Source organism: Ornithodoros turicata, chromosome 2, assembly GCF_037126465.1.
Source record: "Ornithodoros turicata isolate Travis chromosome 2, ASM3712646v1, whole genome shotgun sequence".
Lineage (NCBI taxonomy): Eukaryota > Metazoa > Arthropoda > Arachnida > Ixodida > Argasidae > Ornithodoros > Ornithodoros turicata.
In genome coordinates this window covers 10,606,702-10,621,768 of record NC_088202.1, presented here as the reverse complement: position 1 = coordinate 10,621,768, position 15,067 = coordinate 10,606,702, and the positions used below count along the sequence as shown (strand labels likewise).

Below are 15,067 nucleotides of genomic sequence, written 5' to 3'. Positions count from 1 at the left end.
ATGCTGGTCGTTGTACCGCAGAAACAGTTACACTGGCTCGAGCACGCATGTCAAATGGCCGCTTCAATTCAACGTTATTCGGGTTTGGTCCTTCCATTCGCCTTTCGTTCGTTTCTAGGCTGAACTAGTGTCACTAAATAGGGGTACGGAGTATCGCATTCCTTCGGAACCGCCGTTCAGTGTCCGCGATTGGGCCCCGTTCGTGTCACGTGGTTTCTCCTTCCAAGAACGCGCCGCCGTCTATGTTGAGTCCCCTCCGTCGAAAACCGGTTTCCGCGGTTGCGAGCTGGCTCGACTACGCGCTGTTCTCCGGCAGAGAAGGGTGAGATTTTCGTCCCGTTGCTAGGCGACGCAGCGGCGCCGGACCCAAGATGGCGGCCTCGCTCGCCGGCGTCGCTCAGTGTCGCTACTCTGCTCCCTATATGTGACTACCTATGTCCCTAGTGACTCTAGGCTGAACCAACACCAGCGTACTACATTGCGCTGCACCAGCTCGCGTGGCTGAGTGGTTAGCGTGCTGGCCACGTCACGTCGAGACTGGGAGGTGCCCGCGTTCGAATCCCGGTACCGCCTGTGCTGTCTGAGGTTTTTCCTGGGTTTTCCTCATTCGCTGTCAGACATATGTCGGCGCAGTTCACTTAGAAGTCGGCCCAGGACGCACATCCCCCAGAGCGTTAGCCGTGATGTTGCTCACCTATGCGAGGCCGACTACGGCGAGCCCTTTCACAAACACCACCACCACCACGCTGCACGTACGAAACAGTACCACCGCAGTTCGGCATTAGAAATACGTAGATTTTGTATTTAAAATGCGGCTCGTTTACTAAATTGGTGCACGAATGAAAATTCAATCAGCCGCATCGAAATCCCACTGCGCATCATTTTTGATGACTTTGTGATGCTGATGATGATGGTTGGAGTTTTTTTGGCGCACAAGCAACTAGGGCTATAGGGCGCCATGATGGTAATTTTGATTTGATGATTTTCTCCAGGGGTTCTCATCTCTGGTGTGTGGGATGATCGGCTCCTACACAAACTGCGCGTAATGTAGTAAAACTCAGAGCGGAAAGGCTCCTCGCAACAAACAATACCTTCAAGAAACTCGGAAGAAAGAATAAAGCACTTGCAATTACTATGTGGTCATTACATTCGAGCAATTACAGAGGGCAGGGATAGCGCTTTCATTTTTCATTTTGGTCGAAACGGTCGGTTGGTTTTTGTCGAGATGAACACGTAGCACCTGGTTTTTTAAACCCCTTTGCGTATGTATTCTCTTCGTTTTTATTTTTACTTCATCCGCTGTTAATTACCGGTCTCTGTGAAGAGACAAGGACAGAAAGAGCCATTCGTCACAATAGAGTGGAGAAGGGAAAAGGGAAAAGTATAAAACGCACATTGTTGGTTGTCAGTTGCAAAAAAAAAAGGGGAGGGGGAAGAAACGAGGGTTCTGGACTGACTTCCGACTGGAAAGCATGCTCGAAAGCCCACGGAAGACATCATACCTAGCACAGCCGGCAGGAAGATACCAGCCTGGAAGACACCAGCGAGCTGACGCTTTTGTCCAGTCGGCCATGCCGCTGTGGATTGCTTTGGATATTATGCGGTTTCAATCGTAGCTTAATTGAATTTGAAAGTAATTTATAATGTACTTAGAATTCCTCTTGGAATTACTTCGCGTGTGGCTTGTGATATTACGACATCCGTACTTAACGACAGCGTTATCGTGAACCATGAGAAACACAATAACTTCGAGAATGCCTTGCCTGTCAAGCTCAATAAACATTGCAAGCTGTAGACATGGGAAGCGTTCCCTCCGTACGGGTGTTCTCGCAACATGGTCACTGTACAAGCAACAACTTGAAGCAAGCGAGCGAACTAGATTGTGACTCGGAGGTGTTAGGCGCCATCCTAAGCCAATCCTAGCCGTCTTAAGATTTGTAGGCCTGCATGACCTGCAAAAGTTGGCCTTTCGCGGGTCATCGTACTCCAATAGCAGTTTCGTTTGCCTTTCAATTAACATCTATAAGAGTTTTGTTTATGGATAAACTTATACATCGAAATTATTCATTGAAACTACTCAATTATTCTTCGCAGTATCTGCAAGTCTAATTCAAGTGCAATTATTATTTTGTAGTTGTAACTGCGATTTTATTAGCATGCAGTTGCAATTGTAATTCAAGAACACCTGAAAAGACATTTTGGCACGTCTGCACCCACGACCCTGAAGACATTTTGCACCGACACTCCTTGACAGCTGCCGACGCTACAGATCGCGCTAAAAAAGCCCTGACCCATTCCCTTTTGGGTGTCACCGCGAGAGACGCAAGCGTCCACGTCGCGTTGCAGGCGTAATTTAACGTAAGTCCCGAAGCAGGTCAACAACTGGGAGAAGGTGAGGTTTAGGTTGAATTGTCATGAGTGAGTTCGTACGCTGTCGCCCCTGCGTACGTAAGGGATAGCGTCGGTGGTTCTGCGCACGTGCAGAACATAAAGAGAGTTTTGCTCATTGCGCAGAACCACTACGCTATCTCTTACGTACGCAAAGGAGACAGCGTACGATATACTAAAACTCACCATTTAGTTGAACTGGCATAACGTAACGTTTAACTCGCGTTTCTAATGCCGAAGAAGGGGCCCTGTCGGATCACGAGAAAGAAATGTCATTCGCGCTCAATATCGCAGCAAATATCGATGCGTCGCCGATAACAGATAACATCGCTTTTAATGTAAACTCGATTATGTGGGTTACGCCTCAGGCCATGTGTCGATCTTTCCTTCTTATTCGAGCCATGTACAGAGAGACAGAAAGTTGTAATTTTCAACGCATGAGTTTCACCCAGTCGAACTGACCCGTTAAATGAGTTTATTGTATTACTATTGCAGTGCACATTTAGCACCCTTTGGCTACATTTACATTGCTCCATATAGATTCCGCTCTCATCCGAACGTTATTTTCTCATCACACCCTCGTTTTCAACTCGATAGCGTACGCTTGATAATCAAGGTCGAATTCCCCAACCAAGGGATTCTACTTGGTGTCGCAGAAGTACTCACGATTCCCGATCTCTTGACGGAACCTCAGACCTGTAGCGTTATGAAGAGAATGAATTCTTGGTACAACCGAACACGCATCTCGAATGTTTATTACCAATATTTCCTCAACGACCCTCCCATCGAACTCGCGAAATTAACCACTTTTGCAGCAGCTTTTGTCGAGATCAACCTTAACCTCACACGACAGTAATAAGGGAGTAGTACGTCATCAGAGCACAAAGAACATCGATTGACCAATTAGCTGGCACAAGGAGAGTACACATGTATTCTCCATCGTGTGTTTGCATGATGTGAATACAGAGATTGGCCTCCAGTTGGGACCGTGAAATATTGTTGTCCGTCCGTGATACCAAAGCACTCCAGAAAGCGTGCCGATCTTATCTCGGTGCACTTGACCGCTTACGCTTATCTCCGCCGTTTACCTTACAACACACCCTGCCGCCTGGTACCATGTGCAACAACAACAAAACCCATGAGGCAATATGTACTTCTCAACAACTACCTCCCAATACGCAAATCCGCAATTACGTCAGAAACGTGCCACGTCTGCAAGTTGGAGCATCATCAGCAAGTAGTTGCGCAGCAAGCGGGTCATACTGATCGTCAGTGACGTCACACTGATAGGTTCGCGAACTAATCCAACCCATCTGAAGGTCATTTGATGAATGGTGTCGGTTCTGTTCCGCAACTATTGGTGGCTGGGTCGCAGTGGCAAATGCAAATTACTACCCTGCAGCGATTCATCCCTCATGGTGTGAGTAAATCCGCGAGCATCTTTACTGCACTGGCACGCCATGCCTAAGTGCTGCTAATACTTCGATACGGATGTACAAGTTTAGGAAACAAAACATTCCAGATTGTCCCTCCAGTGGCGCCCTTTGTGGGCACTGTACAAGTACTCGTCAACTGTGCTGTCCCGAACGACAGCCGTCCTGCTTGCGTTTGTCTACAGGCAAAGGTATAACGAGCCCTTCCAGTCTCAAGGCCAGTTCCCACGTATAGCGATTTGCTACACAACACTATAAAACAGCGCTACGTTTTCCTCCTGTCAGTGCTGCGAACCGCTATAAAACAGCGCTCGTCGAAGTAGAGTCACAGTCGACTCCAGCGCTATTTTCCTTTAACCAATCGTGAGCTTCTTTCAGCAATTATCACGCCTGTGGCGATGAACCCTCCCCACTCTCCAAAGCCAAAAATAAAGTTGTTGTTGTTTCTTTCAGCAGTGACGTCGCGGAAACTGGGGTTTGTTTTGCTTCCGGCCACCCGAAGCAGCAAGGCGGGAAGGCGACGTGTAAATGGCCACGAGTTTTCCCAAGACCTTCATCTGCCAATGCATGGAAATCACAGCATCAAAAGTGTCACAGGCCATGGTGCTGCAGATACCCGACGTCTCGTTTGGCTGACCTTTCCCCCGTTTTTTTTTTTCCTTTTCGTCTAATAAATATACCCCCCCCCCCGACGCCCACATCGGGTATCTGCAGTAAACAATCACGGTAGTACCGGTACATCACGTGGGCAACAAGATTTCGCTTGACCCGAGCAGGATAGCGCTATGTGCTCTGTTATATAGGCCTGTTCCGACATATAGCAACGCGATAATATAGCCCTACAAAACAGCACGCAAAAGCAGCACTCATTGTTACCGGACGGTTCACACTTGCAAGGCGGCGCTAGCGCTAAAATTTAGCTGAAGTGCGGCGGTCGTTTCCGGTCTCTCCCATCATGGCGCTTTCGGAGTTCGACAGCACGCGGACGAACAAGTTCGATCAACCGACTAAACAAAAAATTGCCAGACATTTTGGATCACAGACTCGCCGGTTCCAATGCCGTCGCCATGCTATGAAGTGCGGAAGCAAAATCAACTCCACGACTTCCGCGACGTCATCGCTGAAGAAGCTCCTCATTGGCCAACACGAATGTGGTGCACCCTCACCGTATCCCCATCCTTCATCCTCCTCTATCCTCCATCCGCTCGTCCTTTCTTTGTGTTTTGTGTTCTTGTTTTTTATTTTTTTGCTATAGTCGTGACGACGCCCACTTCTGTGTGGCCAACAACGGCGAGCCTATCCTGCCATTAGCCCCCCCGCCCCAGCGCTGCAAAAGTTGACAAAGCTGAACTGCGGCAAGCGCTAATTTTTAGCGGTTTGGAGCACTGCGAGGAGGAAAATATCGCGCTATTTTCTAGCGCTATATAGCAAATCGCTATATGTCGGAACATGCAAGTGGAAACGGCAAGAACGGCAAGTGGAAAAACAGCGCTAGGTTTCGAGCGCTCTTTTATACCGCTATAGAGCGAAGCTCAATACGTGGGAACAGGCCCTGAGAGTTCCGCTTGGTCCATCGTCACAGGGTTTGACCATAGAAGCACTAGGACATTTCCGTATTGATACAGGACTGGTCCCTTTAACCGTGCCATACGATGCGGGTGCTGGCGCATGGGATGCATCACAGATGTCCATAGCTCATTTACTAGCAGCTCTCAACCCATATGATTGCAGAGTAGCAGGTCCTGATTTTTTGTGACAAATTTCCTTGCGTGAGCATTCTTGCGTATATCCTCCCTTCCTGAAATCGCGGGACGCTGCATCGATCATCTGCTGTGGCTTCCCTTTCCCTTCCACAAACACACAGTCCAACCGGCCGCATAAGCAGCCAGTTTTCTGAGTAGTATGTTGTCTCGCATTTGTCCTTCCCGACGCCAGCCTTATCGAGATGGCGCCAGGAGTAATTTTGTTCCAAATGCCCTCTTAGCTTCGCTCGCTGTTATTTATTTCTTCCTTCCTTTTGCGAATTCGTGTACCCTGGAGGTAGCTTCCTTCTCTCCGTCTACGCATTACTCTTTCGGATACATTTGTGATGCCTGATATGTTACGTACCCCATTAAGCACAAATAGCAGCGACTTTGATTACTGAAGTGTCATACTAAACATCGAAATCGCAGACGTCTTGTTCTTAGTACTGGTTCGGATTGCAGTAATGTACAAGTTGGAAATCTTTTAAAGGATATGTAGGACATTGCAGGCACCGTAGTTAACCCGAGTACCCCTTTTCTTTCCTTCCCCTTCCCCTTCTTTTGCCTTTTTTGTTTGGAATAGCAAGCCGACCTTCGTCTGGCTGACCTTTCCTTTCTTTTTCTTAATAAACATATCCCCCCCCCCGAGTACCTTTTTTTTTAAGTAATAATATACAGGGTGCTTATTTTACCCTTTCCAGATTTATTATAGAAAAATATGAGAAACAGCGTAGATGTCGTTTTCGCAGTGGAGTTATGCAGCCATATCCTCTGGAAGAGAGTATGTAACTACAAGAAGACTAATCACCTAAAATTCATTAATTAACTCTTTAATTATGGAATTTCTGGCAAAAGCCGTGTAGCAGAACAGGAGACAATACCAGCTGAAAGTCATTCAATTTTTAAAAAAATCCAGAAAAGACTGCGTGCCGTGAAATATCCACTGCTGAATTTCGGTATGCAAATGAGCCGAAACTGAAAAAAGCGCGTCTCAAGAGCGCATCACCTTCGCCGACGGAAGCTTATCTGAGCGGGTAAGCGCTTCATCTGGCCAGCAGATCGGCACCTACTCCAATCATCTCCGCAAGATGCGGAGGTAGCGACAGTGATTCGTTGGAGTTCCGTCTGAATCCGAGATTTCTCGGCGGAGCGAGAAAGAGCGCTCTATCATGGAGCGAGATGATCTGAAACCACAAGCAAAACACAGGAAGAAAAGAAAAGCCGCTCCATATCGACCAGTCGAATTCCCCTGTGCAATCAAGCCACCGATTCGAGACAAGCTTTGCCGATTACGTTTTTCATTTATCTCGAAACAGCCACCACTATCTCGGTTGCACACCCTCTGGACGCCCGCCAAGGTACGGTAGCTCCTCGTTACGTCACAGTTAAACCGAAACCGGATTTGAAAATGCCATGCGTTTTTCTCCTTTATCAAATAAGCAAATCGCGAATTCCTCGGTTCGTTTTCGTGCACCGCAGAGTATTCGCATTTTGCATGCTCTCTCGGTGGCATATCTAAACTCCAACATGGCGGACATACCTAGGTTGTCGCTTGGTTTCGATTTCGAGATTTCTGAACTGCAATCTTGTTTCTCGATGCGTTGAAGGCGAACGAGTATTAAACGCTGCTAATGTACTTCTGGCAGGCGTAACGGAGTTGTCCAAAGAGAAGGCTATAATTGTCGCGTATTATTTGCGAAGTTCCGGCATGTTTGATCAACCACACATCGTGAAGGTGAATTTCACGTTTACTGGTTGCGAGGCCGAAATAGCAAGCAACGTGTGTCCAGCGCTGCAGGAATGTCAGAGACATGCAAGCACACGACAGATATGCTACTGATCTCTTAAGGTGAGATCTCCTAAGTGTGTAGCGCATGTACGAATGTAGTTTAGAATTTACAGGATAGCGCGCTGCACTAGTACCACTCTTAGAAAAAAAAAGAAGTAAAATTGGGAGTAATTGCATCTTCTAGTCCCCTAGACTGCAATTACTCCCCAGTTTAGTCCCATAACCCGGAAATTTACTTTCCAGGACCTGCAAATAGCCACTGAACTTCGCAAATGGTCTCCTGAGTGCAACAGTCTACGTAAATACGAGCGTATGCGCTCTCCGTGAATTGGATGGAAGAAGGCTGTATAACTTAAGAAGTCAGCAACTTGCCACCCACACAGAGGAAAAAAAAATAGTTACAGCTTCTTCCTTGCCAAATTGTGCCCTATTCGTGTCGCAAGACTTCATATCATTCGACATATCACGGTTGACGGTTTACTTCACAGTATTTTCATTCATACGCACAAATTATGTACCGTACGCCCATTCATTATCTCACAACCAAGTTGTTGTATAATGTACCTTGGACTCTTAGAACAGAGCGTGAAATGCAGTCCCCACTGTATGACATTCATTTAGTCCCGTGCATTTACTCCCTAAAGGGTATAATTTTTTGTGGAAATGCATTTAGTCCCCAAATGGGACTAAAACGAGCCTCTTTTTTTTTTCTTAGAGTGTACTTTTTGAGCGAATATATATGCGTATGGGGGTTGTGATCCTAATTTCTACCCCTCCTGGCATATTTCTCTTCTCTCTCTCTCTCTCTCTCTCTCTCTCTCTCTCTCTCCCTCTACGCCTTCCATCTTCCTTTAGAGCTAGCCCTAGTCCGGAGAGGGCTCGGCGCCAGGCCAGTGAAGGAACGTTGACGACGCAAGTGGCGTGTCTAGTGTGATAGATTATTTTTCGCATACGCCGCCAATGTAAATACGCCTTATCGAAGACTCTGATTGAGTCAGACGATGTGCATACTCTTGGGATGATGTCGCCAAGACAGATGTTCCTTGATGACGAACATGGAGAGGTTTTCGACTCCTCTCCCTCGGCGCATGATAATGAATTGTTGTCAGAGGATGCACAGATCGTGTGTAGCTCTTATCGCTATTAAACTGCCTTTGTTAGTATGCATGGGGAAAATGACCGACATGTCGATGTTTTGTTGAAGTGTTTTGGGTTGAATTCAATCAACATGATTTTTGTCTTTTGCTCAGTCCAATTCAATTAGCTTGTTTGTATTGTTTACAAGAAGTGTCTTCCATTTTTTTTAAAACGGCGTGATAAGGAAACGGGAATCGGAGGAACTGTTTACTCGCATCTCAGAACTAGAAGAAGTGAAGGAGTGAGGGAACGAGCGGGGAACGATGATACAATTTGATGATCGCGATCGAACATCATCCAAGGTATATCGAACCTGGTATAACGTAAGCCGGGAATACCTAATCAGACCCATCGGCAAGGCTATTATCATGAGGCGCGAGCGATCCTGGGTGTTGGCAGTAGAGATACGATTGTCAAAAAAAAAAAAGAAAAACGTTTACAACATGGGCATGGCGTGTGTGTGTACTAATAGGTTATTCATAATTGCAATGTAGAAAAAACTATATGTTGCCCCACTCGAGCACATACACGAAATCATCAACCACTCGAGTACGTTTCCGTATCCTGCTCTCCTGCTCATGTGTCACAGTGCATGTTGTCAAAATTTGTGATAACTGTATGTATTTCGAATTGATATGTGTCATTAAACCTGATATGATTTATTTTTCTCCGTTCTCGTCTGATATTGTTGGCCTGGATGATTAGTACGTTTCGCTCAGGAAAAAGGAACGGGGATACAACGCAAACGAAGTGCGCGAATGTAAACGTGCCATGGCTAATTATGCACTGCTATTCACACTACTGACGTCATCTCTGACCTCATTTATTTACAATCGTAGTAGACCGCGCAACGGATGGATGGCGCTGACAGTCTCTATCATTGCGTCATTCTCAAGACGCAGATGCCTATGGGTGCATCTTCCCTCCGAACAACAGTAATAAAGTCGTTTTGGGGTTCAATGCTTCGTCCATATATTCGGGAGAGGGGGAGAAATAGATGGGCCACTATCTCTTTATCTTTAATTCCTGGAGAGGTGGGGACCTGGTTACGCATTTGGGTGATCAATGGTTAAAGTTCGGGTGAATGGAAATGACTTTGTGCAATGTAAGTGAAATGCGAGTGTTTTGTTAACACCGTACCAGAGCGTGCCGGCACTCCTAGAAAAACTTATACCTTTTACGGTGTAAACGGCTTGTCCCTAAGCGCATACCTTCTTAGGTATAAAGGCTATACCTCTTTCAATGTTATGCCTCCCTGGAGATATATTATTTGCAGAAAGTATATTTTTAAAACCTTGCGGTATAATCTTGAAACACGATAGCATTCGATTTATTTCAGCGCTATATCAGAGTCGGCACTTCTCTAATCTAGCTTGTAACAAATCAGGACAAAATAATATTAAACAACATATATGCTTTACTAACACCTAGCGCGATAAGGAAGAAGAGGAAGAAGACACCTGGACAACGCACAAACTCATGCTCATAAGGTGGAGGTGTAAACCGTAGAGGAGAGCTCGTGCATATTACTCACCACGCAACCAGCAATGTGGAAGGATATTGGTATTTGGTAGAGAACAGATACTGATAATATACCGTGGCTTCGCAAAATGTGCAGCCGCCTTCGAGCGGGAAGCGACTTTATGAGTGTGGAAGCGCATATTTTGTCATTTCAGCAACAAATAGCACGCTGCTATAAATCACTCTTCCCATTGATTATGATACTACTGTGTTACTGACTTACTGCTTAACTGAGATGATACTGTCTCCACCACAAAGTAATGCGGCACCACACGTCGCACAGCTAAACGTATACAAAACGCCGAAGGTATAAATGTGAGAGAGAAGTACCTTATTATACGATCAGCTACCGTGGAAGGTATAGGCATATAGCCACGGTGACTTAGACCTTCCACGTAGTTTAAACGGGGTATCGGTGGTGATGAGTACAAACATGATAGTTTAGCCCTGATTTATACCTTCGTTGTACATCTCTTACACTTTTCTTTTAACAGTGTACGATTCGCATTTAAGAAACAGTGAACGTGTGCTTTGTGCACATCAGTCTTTTAAATTAAGTTGCTTGCAGCGCAGTTTCGCTTACAGTGTTGTACATCAGTACAGTGATTTGTTGAGAGTTCACCCGGCGGAACGAGCAGTGGTGTAGCCAGTCGTGACCACGACCTGGGACCAACATGTCCATGTTTTCTGTTGTTGTTTTTTCATCCAATCTATTCTATCACGTGCACGCGCATTGCAGAACCTGCTGGCCGTTATGATTCGTTCATCTGAGGCCTTTCCGAGCATTAAAGCTGGGAAGTCACGACAGGTAGCATGAGAAGCAAGCGCTGTATCCTCTGAGCCAAATCGCCCAGCTTAGAAGTCGGCCCAGGACGCACATTCCCCCAGGGCGTGAGTCGTGACGTTGCCCACATACGTGAGGCCGACAACGGCAAGCCCTATCACCACCACCACCACCACCACCACGACAGGTAGCTCGCGTAAAAATTCGAGTTTACCCGGTCTAAGGCCAAAATTCCTCGACGGTTAAAGAAAGGGTTGAATCTGGATTTGCCCGATATAGTCGGACACAACCGTGTACCCTGGAATATATGTAACTAGAAAACAAAAATGAATATTTATATTTATACTAAACAGCTAAAACGTGGGGCATACGCTCTCCTTTTTTTTCCCCCTGTTTCCATTGCTATAATCATTGTCGAGCTAGAATGCGGCAAACGCAACGGCGAAACGATGTAGCTGAAGCGAGGTGCCCTGGAGAAGCGCTGAGAAAAAATCAAGATGGCGGCTACAGCCACCCATTGTTGCCTGACTCGTGGGTTTTCCGCCAATGACCGACATGTAAGACGGGGAGGACATTTTTCCCGACCCATTTTTGAGAAAAAAGAGATCGTCCCGGTTCTTAAGGTGTTTGCTGTGCATACGGTTGTCGCAAAGCATCCTGCCACAAACCATTTCTCGTACAAAACCATAATTCCTTACTGTGCCTATGTTGCGTGATACGTTACGTTTCCGTATGCCTCGCTTGTTACGATTCCTTTCTATTTATTTTATATTTTCTTCGTCGTACCTCGTGGTGACGCATTTCAGAAGGCATTAATCGTACTGAACCTTCGCAACTTCCTCGGGACATAGCACCTTGGGATCAGCGAGGCCATAAGACACGAGCGCACGATTACTATCGCCGTAGCACCCGTGATACGCGCAAGCTTTCGCGACTCGATGAGTTAACACTGGAAGGAGAAGTGTGCCATGTGAATCACTCTGCAAGGTAGATGAGGGAGGGATTCCTCGATAGGGACGTGACGCGCATTGGCGATGTCCCTTCGCGACTTCGGCGTGCCATTTCCATGCACGTCATCGTTTCTTACTGGTACCTGCGCAAAGTGCCTATGGCTTATCAGTAACGAGTTTGAGACGAGGGGAGTGGTTTCACGTTATGATAAGCATGTGATTAGTATGCAATGTTATTCTAAGAGTAGAGAGAGAGAGAGAGATGTAGGGAGGTAGGAAAAGTGGAGAGGTGGGGCCGCGCACTGCTGATCTAGGATGTATGGTTTAGTTTTCAAGGCGATAATATGCAAAGACCGGGAGAATGTGAGGACAGCTCAAAATACGATACGCACCATTGTGCGTGTTGTGCCTCTCTCTCACACACTCTCTCCCTCTCTTTCCTTTTTCTTTTTTTCCTGAACTACACTCTTAAAAATGAACTTCACCGCATAGCACGCTGTGCGCAAACCATTACCACGAATGATAAGGTTATCGCTTCTGATTCGAGGAGAAAGAGGGGCGTGCGCCTTTTTGTGTCAATAGCCGCAGTCACATGAATTCGACTGAATCGCGTCGTATCGAATTATGGCACCTCCTCGCACCTATTCCGACCAGTGGATTGGTTGACCTGGTCCTGTCGGAAAGGGATTGTTGCGATAAGTCGATACGATACACTTTTGTCGCATGCATGTAAACGCAACTAATTTGGATACATGATAATTGACACAAAAAGGCGTACGCCCCCCCCCCCCTCTCCTCGTATCGTATCAGAAGTGATAAGCGTATCATTCGTGGCAATGGTTGGCGCTGAGCGTGCTATGCGGTGAAGTTCAGTTTTTAGAGTGTACGTATTGCGTCGATTCGTCTACACTGTTAAAACAGAACTTCACCACAATGCACGCTCCTAGCCAACCATCATTCCGAATAATATCATTCTGTGTCCTGATTTGTTCAAAACAGGGGGGAGGCGCCAATCTGGGACAAGATAATCTGTCCCAAATAGGCGCCTCCTCCCATTTTCAACAAATCAATACACAGAATGATATCATTCGAACCGATGGTTGGCTACAAGCGTGCTATGTGGTGAAGTTCTGTTTTAACAGTGTACTCTGTGTGCGCGCTTTGTAGAACAAATTTGTCGAGATTCCTTCGTCAGATGACAAATATATTAAGGATGCCTATACCGACGAGTACTATTTCCGAAACTTATAGTCCAAATTGAAGCATTGGTTAGTCATTGGAGCTATGATTGCCATGGTAGTGAAATAAATTATTCGTATAGAGCGAACACATATGTGTACGCAGACAGTATCGGGGGGGGGGGGGGATGAGAAAGGCATTTTTCGCCAGAAGGCTGAACAGAACCGTAGTGAATGTTGCATGAAATACTGTTCAGGATATTTAATGTGCCAAAGTACACTTGTGTAGTACAATTTCAATACAATGTAACACAAATAGAACGCACGAAATGCTTACGCGACACGCTTCAAACAAGCTAAACAGTGCGCAATATTAGTCATGTACAAAGAACCGAGAGGGAAACCCACAAAAAGGACACAACTGTGGGAAGCTACTGAGAAAGCAAGGAGACACGGCCTCGGTTAACAGTAATGTCGCGCGTCGACCATACCGTCGGAGGAACTCTTATCTCACCATGAAATACTGAACACTTGCGATAATCAGGATTAACATTTCCTCTCCAAGTGTGCCTTTTTCACTGCGTAAGTACTGCTATTCGTGCAAGTAGAACATTTCTCTCCGGGTATTTCAATCAGTCGCAGGTTATTATTTTGCAATTATCACTGGAATTCCACCAATGCTGGTCATCGAAAATTTAACTTTGAACACATTCCACGTTGTACTTGTCTAGCGCGTCTACGTCTGCTTTTTTTCCTTTATTTTTCTTTTTCTTTTTTTTTTGCACAATTCAAGCCCCTGCTGCCATACGAGCGCACAACCGCGACCTCCAGGTTGGCCACAATAGCTATGTCGTCAAGTCATTGAAACGCAAGTTGTGTTCTACTCTGTTGAGTACAGTCCGGTTACGCAACGGTAGCACTGCAAGGCATTCGTGCCACCCTGACATCTGCTAAACCAATCGACTAAATAGAATTTATCGACATCACTAACCGTCGAGTCTCATATGCGAGCCACCATCTGCGTACTAACCATTATGTCCTATCAGCGATGGTTTTAAGTTCATTGCTGCAACCTTCTCATTCAGTAATAACGAAATATTTATATGCAGAACACTCTCTACACCTTAATAAAGCATTACAGTCGTACCTTCCGTGTAAATAAGCACTCGTAAACCTCGGTTAATGATCTTTCCGCGAACTCTCAAGGTGTCCACTGCACCAATACGCTTGACTGAATACGCGCAATTTCTCAAACATGGTACTGTCCAAGATCGTTTCCCCGAGCAGGGAGACGGTAAAATGGTTGACGATACTAATACGTTGCAAGAATGGCAAAGACACACCGTCGCTGCAAGCGTGAACGGACGGGGTGCAGGAAGCAACAGTGAAATAGCGTGCGATTCGCAAAAGCTGTTGTCAGTTATCGCTATGTGCACGCGAATGGCACAATAAGCACTACTTACCCGAGCAGGAGTTGGGAGATAGTCGTGTACAGATCAGCAGAGAGACAATCTTCGTCTGCGTCTTAGCCCGTGGAGTGCGCGATGTCGTCTGCGGACAGACAAGAACCAGTCCGTTGGCAGCCTTGGGTGTCTTGCCACCGGCGATATCAGAGGAGCATGCACAACGAGATTTTCCTCGAGTCGGACGCCCGTCTGTACGATCCTGGACTGGACGACAGGCGGCGTTATGAAAGCTTTCCTGTGGCTGTGACAACGGCACCCACATGTGCGATGGTGGGATTTTGGGAGACGGGAAATAATGGCACACATATGCGCACGTAGAATGTGGAGAAGTTTCAAATGGCCGCCAACAATGAATAATATAAAATGTGCAATAAGTGAGTATGACGCGGAAGTTTGTAGGAAAGTAAAACGTTAGGAATTCTTTAAAGGGGATCAAGATTAATCACATCGATAAGGGAACAAAGTGTTAGAAAAATACGTTTTTTATTATTACTATAATATATTATTATTATATATTATATAATATTACTATGTATATACTGATGAAGTTTTCTTTTTTCTTCAGTCAAATTTGATGTAGTTTTGTTTCATTATAATGAGGCCCGGCTTCTGGAACATGTTACATTCATGCGTAAAGGCAATGATCCGTTGGTTGAGACCACAGTGGTTGTGCCTT

At 46.0% G+C, this 15,067-nt stretch overlaps 1 protein-coding gene across 1 annotated transcript in view; it reads right to left on the bottom strand.

Annotated features, from left to right (window-relative positions):
- The window catches only part of LOC135385186 (tyrosine aminotransferase-like), a 49,367-nt gene extending 34,816 nt beyond the window's left edge, over window positions 1–14,551 (bottom strand). The window contains exon 1 of the mRNA XM_064614380.1: window positions 14,389–14,551. The gene's annotated coding sequence lies outside the window, so the exon portion shown is untranslated. The remainder of the gene's footprint in view (window positions 1–14,388) is intronic.
- Window positions 14,552–15,067: the final 516 nt, after the last annotated feature.